This window comes from Lacerta agilis, chromosome 14 (assembly GCF_009819535.1).
Source record: "Lacerta agilis isolate rLacAgi1 chromosome 14, rLacAgi1.pri, whole genome shotgun sequence".
NCBI lineage: Eukaryota > Metazoa > Chordata > Lepidosauria > Squamata > Lacertidae > Lacerta > Lacerta agilis.
Window position 1 is genome coordinate 330,750 of NC_046325.1, and position 14,431 is coordinate 345,180.

The window sequence follows — 14,431 nt, forward strand, 5'->3', positions numbered from 1 at the left end:
CTGTAGCTGTCATGAGACAAGACTTTTTCCACCTCCGTTGGGGGCACAGCTTCCAGTTTCTTCTCGCTCCATCTAAACTTGCGTTTCAGGGAGAACACATGCTTTGAAGTGGAATACCGAAATGTTTTTCTCCTAAAATCTGAAAGAAGTTTGGAATCTGGGGCATCATAATAACGCTTGCGGTTTCTTATTCTAGTATTAATTGCAAAGGAGAGAGAACCGTTCAATTCCTCAGAAAAAACATACAATGCAATGTTGATTTCCTGAAAAGCTGTTGTGATCCAGACCTTTGTCCCCATTTCCTCTTTATACATCCACCAGATCCAATTCATTCCATATGCTACATGTGCATAGACAACAACTACACCAACTTGTCTCCAAAAAGTTTCTTTCTGGGTTAGCTCAGTGTACCAATCTGTATCTGGAAATAGTTGTGATACAGCAATGCAAATGCCTCTGCTGAGCAACAGAGATGTCAAAGCTCTCCGGAAACGTTCTCCGCATTCACTGTCTGGATAAAAGAGCCCAATCCAGTTCCATCCGAAATACAGGAGCAACTCAGCAATCCCCTGGTACTGCAATTCCTCTTTGGGGGACATCTGGTAGACAAAAGGGAACTGGGTTTTATCTTCAGGAATCTGGGCAGTTAAGCCATAACTGATCTAGTGAGGAAAGGAAAAGGTTAATGTTTTGCTTTGGTGTCAGGACAGGAAAGAAATATTTAGCAGTTTGAAATGATTGCTATCTAAGAAAGCTTGTTCTGCCTGGGGCTGAAGGGAGCTTGAGTCTGAAACATCTGGAGGGTGCCAATTTGGGGGTGGCTTCTTGGTGAAAAATGAGTGCTGGATCCCTAACTCAGGATCCTTTTTTCCCTTTTACACCCCTCCTTTCTTATCCTAAAGCGAATGTGGAATGTTTTGGAGCTGAAATCATCTATCCCTCCATCAACTACGTACCTGTGGGATTTTGAAGATGCCTGACATTGTGGAAATCACTTTTGAGATGTCTTTTCTAGCCATTTCAAGAACTGCCAGCAGGTGACTCTGTTCTCCGCAGTTGTAATTAGGAATATTCCTTCCACTGCCTCCAAGCAGCTCTATCATGTCATCTGAAGTCAGCCTTGCATCCCGATGGTTTTCATAGAGGTCGTAGCCCAGGGTGATGTTGGGTAAGAGCCTGCGATCCTGGTTGATCTCTCGGATGGTGAACAGGAAGGACAAGGTGTAGTGGTACGATTCCAACACTTGACTGCAATAAATGAATCCATTAAAAGGGGCCTGTTTTTCCTTCATCAGATGGAAAAAGGGGGAGTCAATTAGGAGGAGAGTTTTGCCTGTTTTGTAGGGGGGGGAGATTAACAAAATCCCATCCTCCAGCCAAGCTGGGAATATCCCCTCACTCACCCAAGGTTAGGATATTCCCTCATTCTTCAGCAGAGTTTTTTTTTCTTTGAGAAAGATAAGTGGCTCACGTAAATGGAAAAAAAGCTAAACTGAGAGAAAAGTGTAGCCAAAGAATGTCTGAGAGAAACTGAAACAACCCCACGAAGGAATTAACAAAAGGACGCAGTTGGTCCCTCTTCCCTGACCTCCTAAACTGACCACGCATGGAAGCTTACCAGGGAGCCCACATTTACTATTCCAATGAGGCCCCGGTGGTTTTCTTACATTTTCAACCGTGACCCCTGGGCTAGAAAACTTGTAGTGAAGAGCAATTGGAGTTCAGGTGAGGAAGCACCAAACCCATCAATATATTTTCTTACAAACGTGGCCAAATAATAAAAACAAATCACAATATTGGCACCCTGGAAATGGCCTGAGGTTCAAGTCATCCTCAGCTCAGGGAATGAGGTAAAAGCAGGGGGGGTGTTCGGGGGTCTTTTTCTGGACTCCAGCTCCCCTCAGCCCCAGCCAGCAAGGGAAGATGGGGGTTGTACTTCAGAGGTATCTGGAGAGATGGGGGCTCCTCAGGCCTCAGTTTGCCACTGTTTTCCTACTAAATAAAAGGAAATGTGGGGGGGGGAGAGAAATGGCATCCATCTGAAGAAATCACGTACCGTATTTGCCTTATTCCTGGGTTTCTGGAAAAGTCATAAGGAGTAACGTTCTTAAAATAAGTTGTAGTTACAATTGAACCAATGATAAAATCTCCAGGCTTGTGGTGATTGAAAACTGTCTTTTGCTCCATGATGTCATTCAAGAGGCATTTTGCCATCTGCTTCCCACAGACTCCATGGGGCATCAGTGGCAGCAGAAGGAGAGAAAGAAGCAGCGGGGATGTCATGGTGCCTCTTGTCCCTGGTCCTTCTCACCCCCAGAGCTGGCTAAGCAGGAGAACCGGAAGACTCTTGCCAGACCAGAACTGCGCTGCCTCTCCCTCTTCTGGCTTCAGAGGCATTCGGCATCATGCAATGACCTCCTCCCTCCTCCCAGCAGCTCTGAATCTTGACTCCGCTGGTCTCTGACACAGGGAAAACTCTCTGCAGAAACTCACCCCCCCCCAAAAAAAAGTTCTGCCAGGAGAGTGCAGCTGATAACTCCATGCTGTTGTTGACTCTCCAGAAGTATCTCTTGAGCTTTTGCACGAATAAATCACTATGATTTTGACAATAACAGGTGAAGAAGTTTCACTTCTGAAACTTTCTGAAGAGCTGGAGCAGAGCTGGAGAAAAACATGTTTGCAATACACACCTCCCAAGTTTGAGATGAGATGGGGAGGGGGGAGCTTTTCTCACAAGATCCTGACTAAGGAGAGCCCAGCAGCTGGATCCGACCCCAGTCCCATCTCATCCTGAACCCTGTCTCTCCCCGGGCGTGGGGGAGAATCTCTGGGAAGCCCCCAAGCAGGGCAGGAGGGGCTGGATTCGGGTGCATGTCCAGGTGGTGTCTGCTCTTCGCAATAATCACCCTCTGCTCACTCAGAGAGATATTTACAGTTCTTTATTTACATAAGTACAAACAGCAACAGTTCCAAATCATGCGTCTGAATGTGATGAGTCAAATTCGGGGAGTGGCTTCTTTCGATTCCTTCTCCAACACAGCAGGTTTTAACTCTCTCCTCACCTGTGCAGAAGACACAGCTTCCCCGTCTGTTCCTGAGCTGCCTGGTTGGCAGGGCGGTCTTAAGCATATCTGGCACCGTGGTGCAAAGATCCCACCGGCGCCCCCCCCCTTTCCAGAGTTCTTGGCCTTTTTTTAGGGAGCTGACACCACACTTACACATTATTTCTGCTTGGGGGGGGGGGGAAACAGGAAACAAAAACTTTTTTAGTCACTCGTATATTAACAATGCACTTATATACACGACACCACATTGATTATGGCAGATTTAAGACAAATTACCTTATTATGTAACACCTTGCTTTTAACCATGTTGATTTCTTTTTAAATTCATAATACCTGCGTTATTCATGTAAAATAGTTTGATACAGTACATTGTATGGTGTAGTTTTCCCTCAAATTCTCCTAACACCGTAATCCTTTGCTTTAATAAGGGAGACCTTTAAACAATGTGCAAATGTATTTTAAAATAATTAAGATTTGAAATCCACCACATCAAGCCGGCTCCCAAAAAATTAAAACATACTGTATGCTTCAAATACCAGTTAAGAGATTTTGCGTACTCTTGGTCAGATAACGTTGTTAACTTCAGTAGAATTCACAACAACAAAAATGCTTGCCCCTGGCACATTTCACCGCTTCAGCTGCCACAGACTGTCACTGAAAACAATGCATTGGTCAGCCTGAACCATGTCAAGTAAACTATGGAAGAAGCATGTCCACAAAACAAACTGTGCTAGTACTGGTACTTTCTTTTCAAGTCTTCATTCCATAATGGGTACAATCTGAGGGAGCCACTACTCCCAGCCTGTGAAAAGTAGTGGAACTTGGCTATCAGACATTTTGAAAACGTGATCGTTCACAATACATTCTGCAGCCCAATGCCAGGTTCCAGGCATTGCAGTGGGTTGGACTAGATGACCCTTGGGTCCCTTCCAACTTTACAATTCTAAGATTTAATAAAAGGTCCTTACAACAGAATGCAATTTAGTCCCATATGATTAAGCAATGATAAATAGATGAGTCCTCCCCCCCACCCTGATACAGGATAATGAAAACTCGAACCACACACCTTCTGAATAGTTTCTATCCAAGAGCTTTGATTGCACTTAATAATGATCTCAGGGTCAGTAGTAAGTAATAGTAAGCAGTGAGTAGTAAGGAATGAGACAGGCTTTTAGGTTATGCTATGCTTTTAATAGGTTATGTTATGGATTATGTTATGGATTATGTTATGTTTTAATAGATTATGTTTTAATAAGGATGAGAGTGTTGGAGATATGTGCAAATGTGTATGGTAAATCCGGTCTTTGGGTGTTTGATTTTCGTTGTTGTGTATACTGTGTATATACGGACAATGACAATAAATAAATCTAAATCTAACCTGAGAATAATGCACTCAGGTAAACTGGTTTGTTTATGGGAAAAACCAGAGATCTGTTCAAGAAAATTGGAGATATGAAAGGAACATTTCGTACAAAGATTACCACAATTAAGGACAAAAGTGGAAAGGACCTAACAGAAGCAGAAGACATCAAGAAGAGGTGGCAAGAATACACAGAGGAACTATACCAGAAAGATATAGAGGTCTCATACACCCCAGGTAGTGTGGTTGCTGACCTTGAGCCAGACATCCTGGAGAGTGAAGTCAAATGGGCCTTAGAAAGCCTTGCTAACAACAAGGCCAGTGGAAGTGATGATATTCCAGCTGAACTATTTAAAATCCTAAAAGATGTTGCTGTTAAGGTGCTACACTCAAAATGCCAACAAGTTTGGAAAACTCAGCAGTGGCCAGAGGATTGGAGAAGATCAGTTTACATCCCAATCCCAAAGAAGGGCATGCCAAAGAATGCTCTAACTACCGCACATTGCACTCATTTCACGCTAGCAAGTTGTTGTTGTTCAGTCGTCAGTCGTGTCCGACTCTTCGTGACCCCATGGACAGAGCACGCCAGCCGCCATCCTTCACTGCCTCTCGCAGTTTGGCCAAACTCATGTTAGTAGCTTCAAGAACACTGTCCAACCATCTCATCCTCTGTCGTCCCCTTCTCCTTGTGCCCTCCATCTTTCCCAACATCAGGGTCTTTTCTAGGGATTCTTCTCTTCTCATGAGGTGGCCAAAGTACTGGAGCCTCAACTTCAGGATCTGTCCTTCTAGTGAGTACTCAGGGCTGATTTCTTTGAGAATGGATAGGTTTGATCTTCTTGCAGTCCACGGGACTCTCAAGAGTCTCCTCCAGCACCATAATTCAAAAGCATCAATTCTACGGCGATCAGCCTTCTTTATGGTCCAGCTCTCACTTCCGTACATTACTACTGGGAAAACCATAGCTTTAACTATACGGACTTTTGTCGGCAAGGTGATGTCTTTGCTTTTTAAGATGCTGTCTAGGTTTGTCATTGCTTTTCTCCCAAGAAGCAGGCGTCTTCTGATTTCGTGACTGCTGTCACCATCTGCAGTGATCATGGAACCCAAGAAAGTGAAATCTCTCACTGCCTCCATTTCTTCCCCTTCTATTTGCCAGGAGGTGATGGGACCAGTGGCCATGATCTTAGTTTTTTTGATGTTGAGCTTCAGACCATATTTTGCGCTCTCTTCTTTCACCCTCAAAAGGTTCTTCAATTCTTCCTCACTTTCTGCCATCCAGTAGTATCCAGCATATCTGAGGTTGTTGATATTTTTTCCGGCAATCTTAATTCCGGTTGGGGATTCATCCAGTCCAGCCTTTCGCATGATGTATTCTGCATATAAGTTAAATAAGCAGGGAGACAATACAGCCTTGTCGTACTCCTTTCCCAATTTGAACCAATCAGTTGTTCCATATCCAGTTCTAACTGTAGCTTCTTGTCCCACATAGAGATTTCTCAGGAGGCAAATGAGGTGATGGTTGGACAGTGGATGGTAGAACAGAGGATGAGATGGTTGGACAGTGTTCTCGAAGCTACTAACATGAGTTTGGCCAAACTGCGGGAGGCAGTGAAGGATAGGCGTGCCTGGCGTGCTCTGGTCCATGGGGTCACGAAGAGTCGGACACGACTGAACGACTGAACAACAACAACAAAACTGGTTTGTGCAGATATTTTTGGGTAATACTTTGGTCACAACACAGGCTACATCCAACTAAATCCTACTTAGGGCAGACCCTTTGATATTAAAGTTTGGATTTTTAATTCATTTCAGTGAGTCTACTCTGAGTAGGACTAGCACCCGAGGCAACCGTGTGTGTGTGTGTGTGTGTGTGTGTGTAGGAGGGCAAACGAGGGCTGAGAACAAATCTAAAAAGGATGGGACAGCTGCATATTCCTGCAATGCAGAGGGTTGGACTAGATGATCATCAGGGTCCCTTCCAACCCTACAATATAATTATAGGGCAGGGATGTCCAATATGTGGATCCTGAGGTCCATCGCAGGCTCCTCCTCCTCCTTCTTTCTCCTTCTGAAGCCAGCTTGCCTACTGGGGGTTAGAGCTCATGGGGAAAGCAAAGAACAACAGACATGGGGGAAAGCCCCCTTAGTGCTCTGTGAGTTTGAGGGAAAGGCTTTAAAGCAACAGAAGGGGAAAGAGAGGTGGGCCTGCCTTATTCCTTCATTGGAGGGAGGGAGGAACTTTATGTCACATCATTTGATGAATTGAGTAAGAACAGTAAGAGCTGTTTGACAGTGGAACAGTAGCCAGTGGGGAGGGCGGCTGGAGAGGAAAGGCAACGCTGGGTGGGACGGAGGCCGATGAGGGAGCAAGCGCTTGGAGAGGGGGGGGAGGGGGCAGGCGGGCAGGAGGGACGTGGCTGACAAGGCGGTTGCCTGCGAGAGGACCGCTTCTCCCCTTTCTCTGCTGCTGGCCCAACCCTGGCCTTCCGACATGGCTGCCCCCCCACCTCACCCCCCTTTGCTCCACCCCTGCCTCCGAGGAGACCCAGGGAGACTCCCCCACCCGCAAGCACAACGGAGGAGGGGCAGCGGGAGAGCAAGGCCAGGCTGGGTGCCTGGAGCTGGGTGCCTCAGCAGGCGCCTGACTCGCCTCCCTGAACAGCAGCTGTTTCCAGATTCCCGCTGCTGGCTGCCCCCTGCTGGACGGGCGCTGTGGCGCACCGCGCCACTAGGCCAAATGGGAAAGACATCCCTGCTGGTTGGTGGCAGGGCTCTTCTTTAGCATTACAGAGCCCTGACACCGCTTGATCACTCTCTGCCCTCTCCTCCTCTGCTTCTTCCGTCATTTCCCTGTTTCCCCCTTCTGACTGTTCCTGCTCTGACTGTCCTCCTTCCCCCGACCCAAGGTCATTCCCTGGCTGTCCTGTGACATCACACCCCCCCATCTGTGTCGCTCTTGCTATCTTCTGAGGATCTGAAGCCTTCAAATTCTTCCTCTTCCTCGTCGCTTTCTCCAATATTTTCCTAAGTTGCCAAGTGTGGGATTTGGGCTTGTGGAGGTAACGCTCATGAAATTCCTTCTGTAACTCTGGTGCATGGATGTTTCCTACAGGTTCCCAAGAGTTCTCAGTTGCCGAATAACCCTTCCAAGCTGCTAGATATTGCAGTCTTTTCCTGTGCCACCTGGAATCTAGAATTCCCTCCACTTCATACTCTTGCTCCCCTTCTACCAGTGGGGGAGGTTCTCTAGTACCACATTGATACCTGTGTGCTGGGTTATATGACGATGCCCTGTGAAATATGGGTGTATCTTCATAGTCCCTGGCAGACGGAGTCGGAAGGGCACTCGATTAATTTGTTCTATAACTTCAAAAGGTCCTAACCTTCTTGGTTCCAGCTTTCTGCACCTACCCTTAAAGGGGCCCCCTTTGAGGATAACCACACCTTATCTCCTACCCGGATTCTTCCCCCTCCCGTGTATGTGCATTGGAGGCTCGCTTGTAGGCTGTCTTGGCAATCTCTAAATTCTCTTTCAGCATCTGATGCAGATACTCCATCTCTTCAACAAATTCTTCAGCTGCAGGTACTGACAGTCTCTCCTTTCTACCTGGAAATGCCCTAGGATGCCCCCCCCCCAGTTTGCCACAAATGGTGACATACGTGTGGGTGCGTGCACTGCATTGTTGTACGCCTCCGCCAGGCTCACTATTCTACCCAATCGTCTTGCTGGTAATCACATAGCATCTCAAGTACTGTTGCAAGATAGCGTTTGCCCTCTCTGCCTGTCCATTTGTCTGAGGATGTCTAGCTGAGGTGAAACTTACTTCTACCTGTAACAACTCCATTAACATCCTCCAAAAGCACGAAGTAACTGACTTCCATGATCTGTGATCAGCCTTGAAAGCATGCCATGCAACCTGAAAACATTGTCTACAATCAGTGCTTTCTTGGAACGTTAATTGTCTTAATCCTCCTCGAAAAAGGAATCAAATTTGTCATGTCTTGTTGAAGCAGAAATTGGACTTGATTTGTCTACAAGAAACTCCTGTGACAAGTCACAGAAAATTTTTACAAAATAAAAGGTTAGGACAAGAATTTATATCTTCGGATACGGTCAAAAAAGAGGTGTTTTTTATGCTAAAGAGAAATTGGCACCAAAATTAATTTTCAAGGATGATGAAGGAAGATATATTGCAGATGAAATTACAGCGCAAGGCGAAAAACTTTTTGCAATTGGAATTTACGCACCAAATGATGCTAAAACTGATTTCTTCAAAAAACCTCAGAACAAGGCTGTTGGACTATCTGGACTACGAAATTATATTGCAGGGTGATTTAAATGGAGTGGTCTCCACTCTAATGGACAGGACACAGAGACAAAAGGTATCAAATGATGGAAGACTGCCCAAAACATTTTTTTTTGAAATGGCAGACAATTTAGATCTGTTGGAGATTTGGAGATTAAAATATCCAACGGAAAAAGACTTCATGTAATTTTCAGAGCCAAACCAATCATGTAGCCACCTGGACTACATCTGGATTACAAAAGACCTTGTTCCAAGGGCGACATAAGCAGAGATACTTCCAAAGACTTGTTCTGATCATAATGCTGTTTTTCTGGAATTAAAACTAACCCTGCAGGTATCTTTTAGATGGAGAATGAATGATGCTTTATTTAGGAATGAACAGATTGTGAAAATGGCCCAAAGACCCTAAAAGATTATTTGATTTAAATATGAATACGGCTATAGATTTGAGGGTCGTATGGGATGCAAGTAAAGCAGTTGAGAGGTTTCCTGATCCAGCAAAATTCAATTCGGAAGAAGGCCCAGAATGAGAAAAAAGAAAACATTCTGTTGCAATTGAAGGAGAAAGAGAAGAAACTTAGAGGCAACCCCAAAATCAACAGATTCAGAAGAGATCAAAGCTTTACATCTCAGTATTCACAAATTATTAACCAGGAGATAGAATAGAATATTAACTGCTGAAACAAAGTACTTTTGAATCAGCAAATAAATGTGGTAAATTGTTAGCCTGGCAACTGAAAAAGAGACAGAAGGCCAACACAGTTCGCACATCACAGTTGATGGGAAATGTATTGAAAACCCTGCAGAGGTTAGGAAAAACTTTCAGAAGTACTATAAACTTGTGATATCAGTACAAGCCGAGCTGCGAAGACGCTGAAGCAGCAAGGTCACTTGACTTGACTAAGAGTCATATTCACTCTGTGAGAACACACTGGCCATAGTAGCCCACTCACTTGTGATGTCTTGTATTTTACTATTGTACTCTTTACTTTCAGTTTTTGCATCAGGAGATGCAGACGCATTTACAGACAGCTCTGAAATAATGAGCTGCTACGCAGAGGCATACTCTGCTCTTTATCTACAATAAAGTAGGTTTAGCCAAAAGGCTTGTGTATGTTGTTTTCAAGCTGGGAACAACTGCATATACATTGTGCCCCTGGACTCTAGGAGCCAGAGGGCACGGAAGCTTCGTCCGTCTTGGGTCAGTCTCTCAACTTGCCCCCACGGGAAGTTTTCATAACATTGGTAGCAGTTGGCTGGTTTCCGAACATCGGACCTCTGATGACTTCTGCCTGATGTTTATCTGCCGGCAAAGAAGCAGCCTCAAACTGCGTGCTTCATTCCGGGGGAGTTTTTTCGTGCTGAAGACGGCCGTTTCCCACTGAGAAGAAGACGCGTTATCTTTGGACTGGAGTAAACCGGACTGATTTATGAGGCAATAAACCTCAGAAGGCTAGGTTTGTTTGCTTAAATTGCTTTCTGAAGTCAGAGAGTAAAAGCCTGCTTTTTTCGCCACTATGGCAAAGGATAGCAAGCAGAGCAGCAGCTCCCTTTGTCCAATGCTTACTGATGAAAATTACCAGTCATGGTTTTGAATAGCCTCCATGCCGGTTATAGTGCTATTGCATCACAGCTAGGTGCCCTGGATGCTCAAAACTTAACCGTTGCCAGAGTATTCTCAACTTTGCTAAATGAGCAAGATCGTTGTGCTGCTCATATGAGGCTAATGGAAGGGGGAGTGAAGCATCCTCAACCCCACCTAGTGGTCCAACTGAGCATGTGCAAGCTCTTAAAGTCATACGCTGCACAAACTGTGGAATGAGAGGACACAGTTTCCAGACCTGCAGGAAGCCCAAGAAGGGATCTATCCAGAGCCAAAATGCAGCTGGATCTACAGGCAAAACGCAAGCCAAAGTCTCCAAAGGGCGTACAGGCACTGCTTACACAAGGCGTGCAGGAGCAGCATACTGACTTAGCCTGGGTTATAGACTCAGCTTGTTCGCACCACATGACCGCAAACAAACGTTTGTTTAAGACTTTAAGAAGCTGGACTCCACCGTGTCGCAGGTGAGTGGAACACACCTGAAATCGACTGGAGTTGGAACTGTTTATCTTCAGAGTCTCCAGCTGTCTATCAGCAACGTGCTATATGTCCCAGAAATTGCCTACAATCTGCTAAGTGCATCGCAGCTTACCGAGAAGGGATGCGAGCTCAGACTACGCAAAGGACTGTGCACAATTTATAAGGATGGAGAAGTTATCCTTACAGCTCAGAAGAACAAAGATGGCTATTATTACTGTCTTTTGAATCTACTGACTGTTGTGATGTTGTTGACTCTTATTTTGCAGGTGCTGCTAAGTCCAAGGAGACTACCAAACAGCCACGCAGAGAAAAGGTCACAAAATGTTTCCAGCAGGTTTCTGCTGATGTAATAGGACTTCTGCCACAATCTAGAGGCGGAGCTACCTGTTTATTGCTGTCTGATCAATTCTCTAAATTCTCATGGATTTACACTATGAAAAGTCCGCAGCAAGTCTTGGCCAGTTCACTGAATTTTGTGCTAAGATAGATTTCATGCATGATGGCAAATTGAATGTTTGTATCTAATCAATTACCAGTGTTTTTCACAGGAGTTCAAGGACTTCCTAAGTCAACATTGCATTCGGCACAAGTTGCTGTCAGCCAATCATCGTGGAACAATGATTTGTGTGTTTAACACATACTACTGAGGGTATGCAGGCGCAATTGCTAAGTGCAAAGCTGTCTGAACAGAATTGGGCTGAAAGCCTATCTGCCTTCACTTATGCTTGGGTCAGGAGTATTCCAAAAGGAATGGAGTGCTCACCTTATGAGATACTGTTTAACAGAAAGCCTTCTGTTAAGCATCTTAAGGTTTTTGGTTCTCAGATGTGGGTGGAATCACTTGAAGGTGCAACCATCCAAGGCATCTTTATGGGCTATGAGAAAGGTCAATACAGAATTCTATTGCCTTCCTCTAACACAGTAATTCTTACTCAGGAGGTAGAACCTACTGTAAAGCCGGAGACACAGATTCTCCAAAGTTTTCCCATTGATGTCAATACATATGAGGATACTGACACCAGCAGTAGCAGTGCAAGCTCAACCACGGCTAGTTCCGACACAGGTGAAACTGTCATTGAGAGAGGAGCTCATGATAGTACCAGGCCATCAACAGATGATGATGTGCTAGGATCTTTAGAGCCACTGTTTACAATTGGTAAAGTTTCTCCAAAAAGTCCTGTTCAGGAGAAACTCAGCAAAGAAGATCTACATCTTGTGCGTAGATCTGAGAGAGTGACAAGGGTCAGGCGCCCAACGTTACTCCAAAGAGTTTTGCAATCTCAGCTGTTGCAAATGTAGCTGTAGTTTGCACTCAAAGCAGAGACACTCAGGCTCATTTCACAGATGTGAGAAAGCCACAGCAACAGGTTGCAAAGTTCAACACTGTTTCTGTCAACACACACAGAGCAAATGCTCTGGTCCCCTGGAGAGTTGGATATCAAAGGCTTCAACTGGTAGAACCAGTCTCAGAGTTCCAAGTGGAACAAAGACATCAGATTCATACTGTGTATATGATAACTGTTTGTTTACTTCTGTTAATAATGCCTTAACTTTCGCCGCTCTCATTGTCTAATATCGGGGGAGTGTTCAGTACAAGCCGAGCTGCGAAGACGCTGAAGCAGCAAGGTCACTTGACTTGACTAAGAGTCATATTTCACTCTGTGAGAAACCACTGGCCATAGTAGCCCACTCACATGTGATGTCATTGTATTTTACTATTGTACTCTTTACTTTCAGTTTTTGCATCAGGATGCAGACGCATTTACAGACAGCTCTGAAATAATGAGCTGCTACGCAGAGGCATACTCTGCTCTTTATCTACAATAAAGTAGGTTTAGCCAAAAGGCTTGTGTATGTTGTTTTCAAGCTGGGAACAACTGCATATTACATTGTGCCCCTGGACTCTAGGAGCCAGAGGGCACGGAAGCTTCGTCCGTCTTGGGTCAGTCTCTCAACTTGCCCCCGCGGGAAGTTTTCATCAACATCAGCTATATGAAGGAAAAAGAAGATAGAATCGAACTACAACAGTTTTGAATACCAAAGGTTTGCAAAAAAAAAAAATCCTATTGAGAAAAGACCCTGCTTAATGACTTTGTTACGAAACAGGAGGGAAATGGCTATAAGCCAAATGGAAATTGGAAAGCCCCAGGACTGGATGGGTTAACATCCAAGTACTACAAAACATTGAAGGACTGGTTAATTCACCCTTTGATGGAAGTGTGTAAAAAGATATTAAGGGGGGGCAGGCACCCGAGACCTGGAAAGAAGCTTTCATTACTCTGATTCCTAAACCAGATACCAATAGATCGCAAGTTAAATTATCGGCCAATCTCCCTTTTGAATGTGGACTACAGAGCTACTGAAAAACATGACTGCCTGGACTTCCGGTTTGGTGCCGAGTCATGGCGGACGGGAGTCCGACGGCTCCGTCCTCCGTTAGGCTATAGGGATCTCCGTGCCTGCCCACGGGTCCCTTAAAGCCACGGAAGAGCGTCCCGTGGACCGACGGCTTCGTGGGTCCCAGACGTGCTGTCTCCGCTCCTGATTGACCCTCGTAAGGGGAAAATCAGGCAGCGGCCCCAGCACGGGACTGAAAAGCGACTGCCTGCGGAGGATCAAAGCAGCGATCCCGCCAGACCCGAGCACCCGGCACTTCCTACATAGAAACTTCCAAAGAAACTCTGTAAGTTAAAATTTTGGATTATTTAACAAGTTTGAAGAGCACTGCTTGCAGAGGAAACTTCAAAAGGAAGCCTGTTCCCTTTGAACTGTTTGCCGCGAGCTTGGTAGCGCTAAAAGATCAAAGCCGCGACTAACGGGAAAGTTTGCGAACTCTGCCAAACTTTTTAAAAGTTAATTAAAAGTTGCTTTAAGGATGTTTAGACTCAGAAATAATAGATATGGCAAGTGAAGACCCTCGCCCAGGACTAGGATTCCGGGTCAGTAGCGGCTGCAAAACATTGTTGCCATTTCTTTTTCCCTGATACTGTTTCAGTGACTGTTTACCAGTGGAGACTTTTTAACTTTGTAGCCGGATACAAGTTACTTTAAGGACTTGGTGGTAACACTGCAAGTGAGAAATAGCTACTGACTTGGGCTATTTAAAATAGACTCTTCTTGACTTTAAGGAATTTACAATTTTTGGAAAGTTTGAACTCTTTGCCTAAAAGTTGGATTATTGGACTGGTGTGGGCTCCTGGCTCAGCAGCCTCTTTGTTCTCAGAAGCTAGCTGCAGGCCACCTGGTGTTTACTTTTGGGACTGTTGGTCTTCTGCTGTGAATGTCTGATATAGTTACCACAGTAACTGGAGTGACCTTGAGACTACAGCTGCAGAGCCCACAGGGAATGGAAACTAGATCTAAAGGGACTGGCTCTGAAAAAGAAAAGGCTCTGTTTCCTTAACTCTTTAGGAACAAATGGAGAAATTGGTTGCTAGCGTGGCAGAAATTGCAGCAGGTTTGAAAATGTCACTGATGGTTGAAGCAAACGCAAGAATCGGTGAACACTATTGGTGCATCAGTGAATACAACAGTCAACTCTGCAATAGAAAAACTTCAAGTGGATATTAAGGCTGATATTAAAACCTCCACCCAGACTCTAGAAAGATCAATT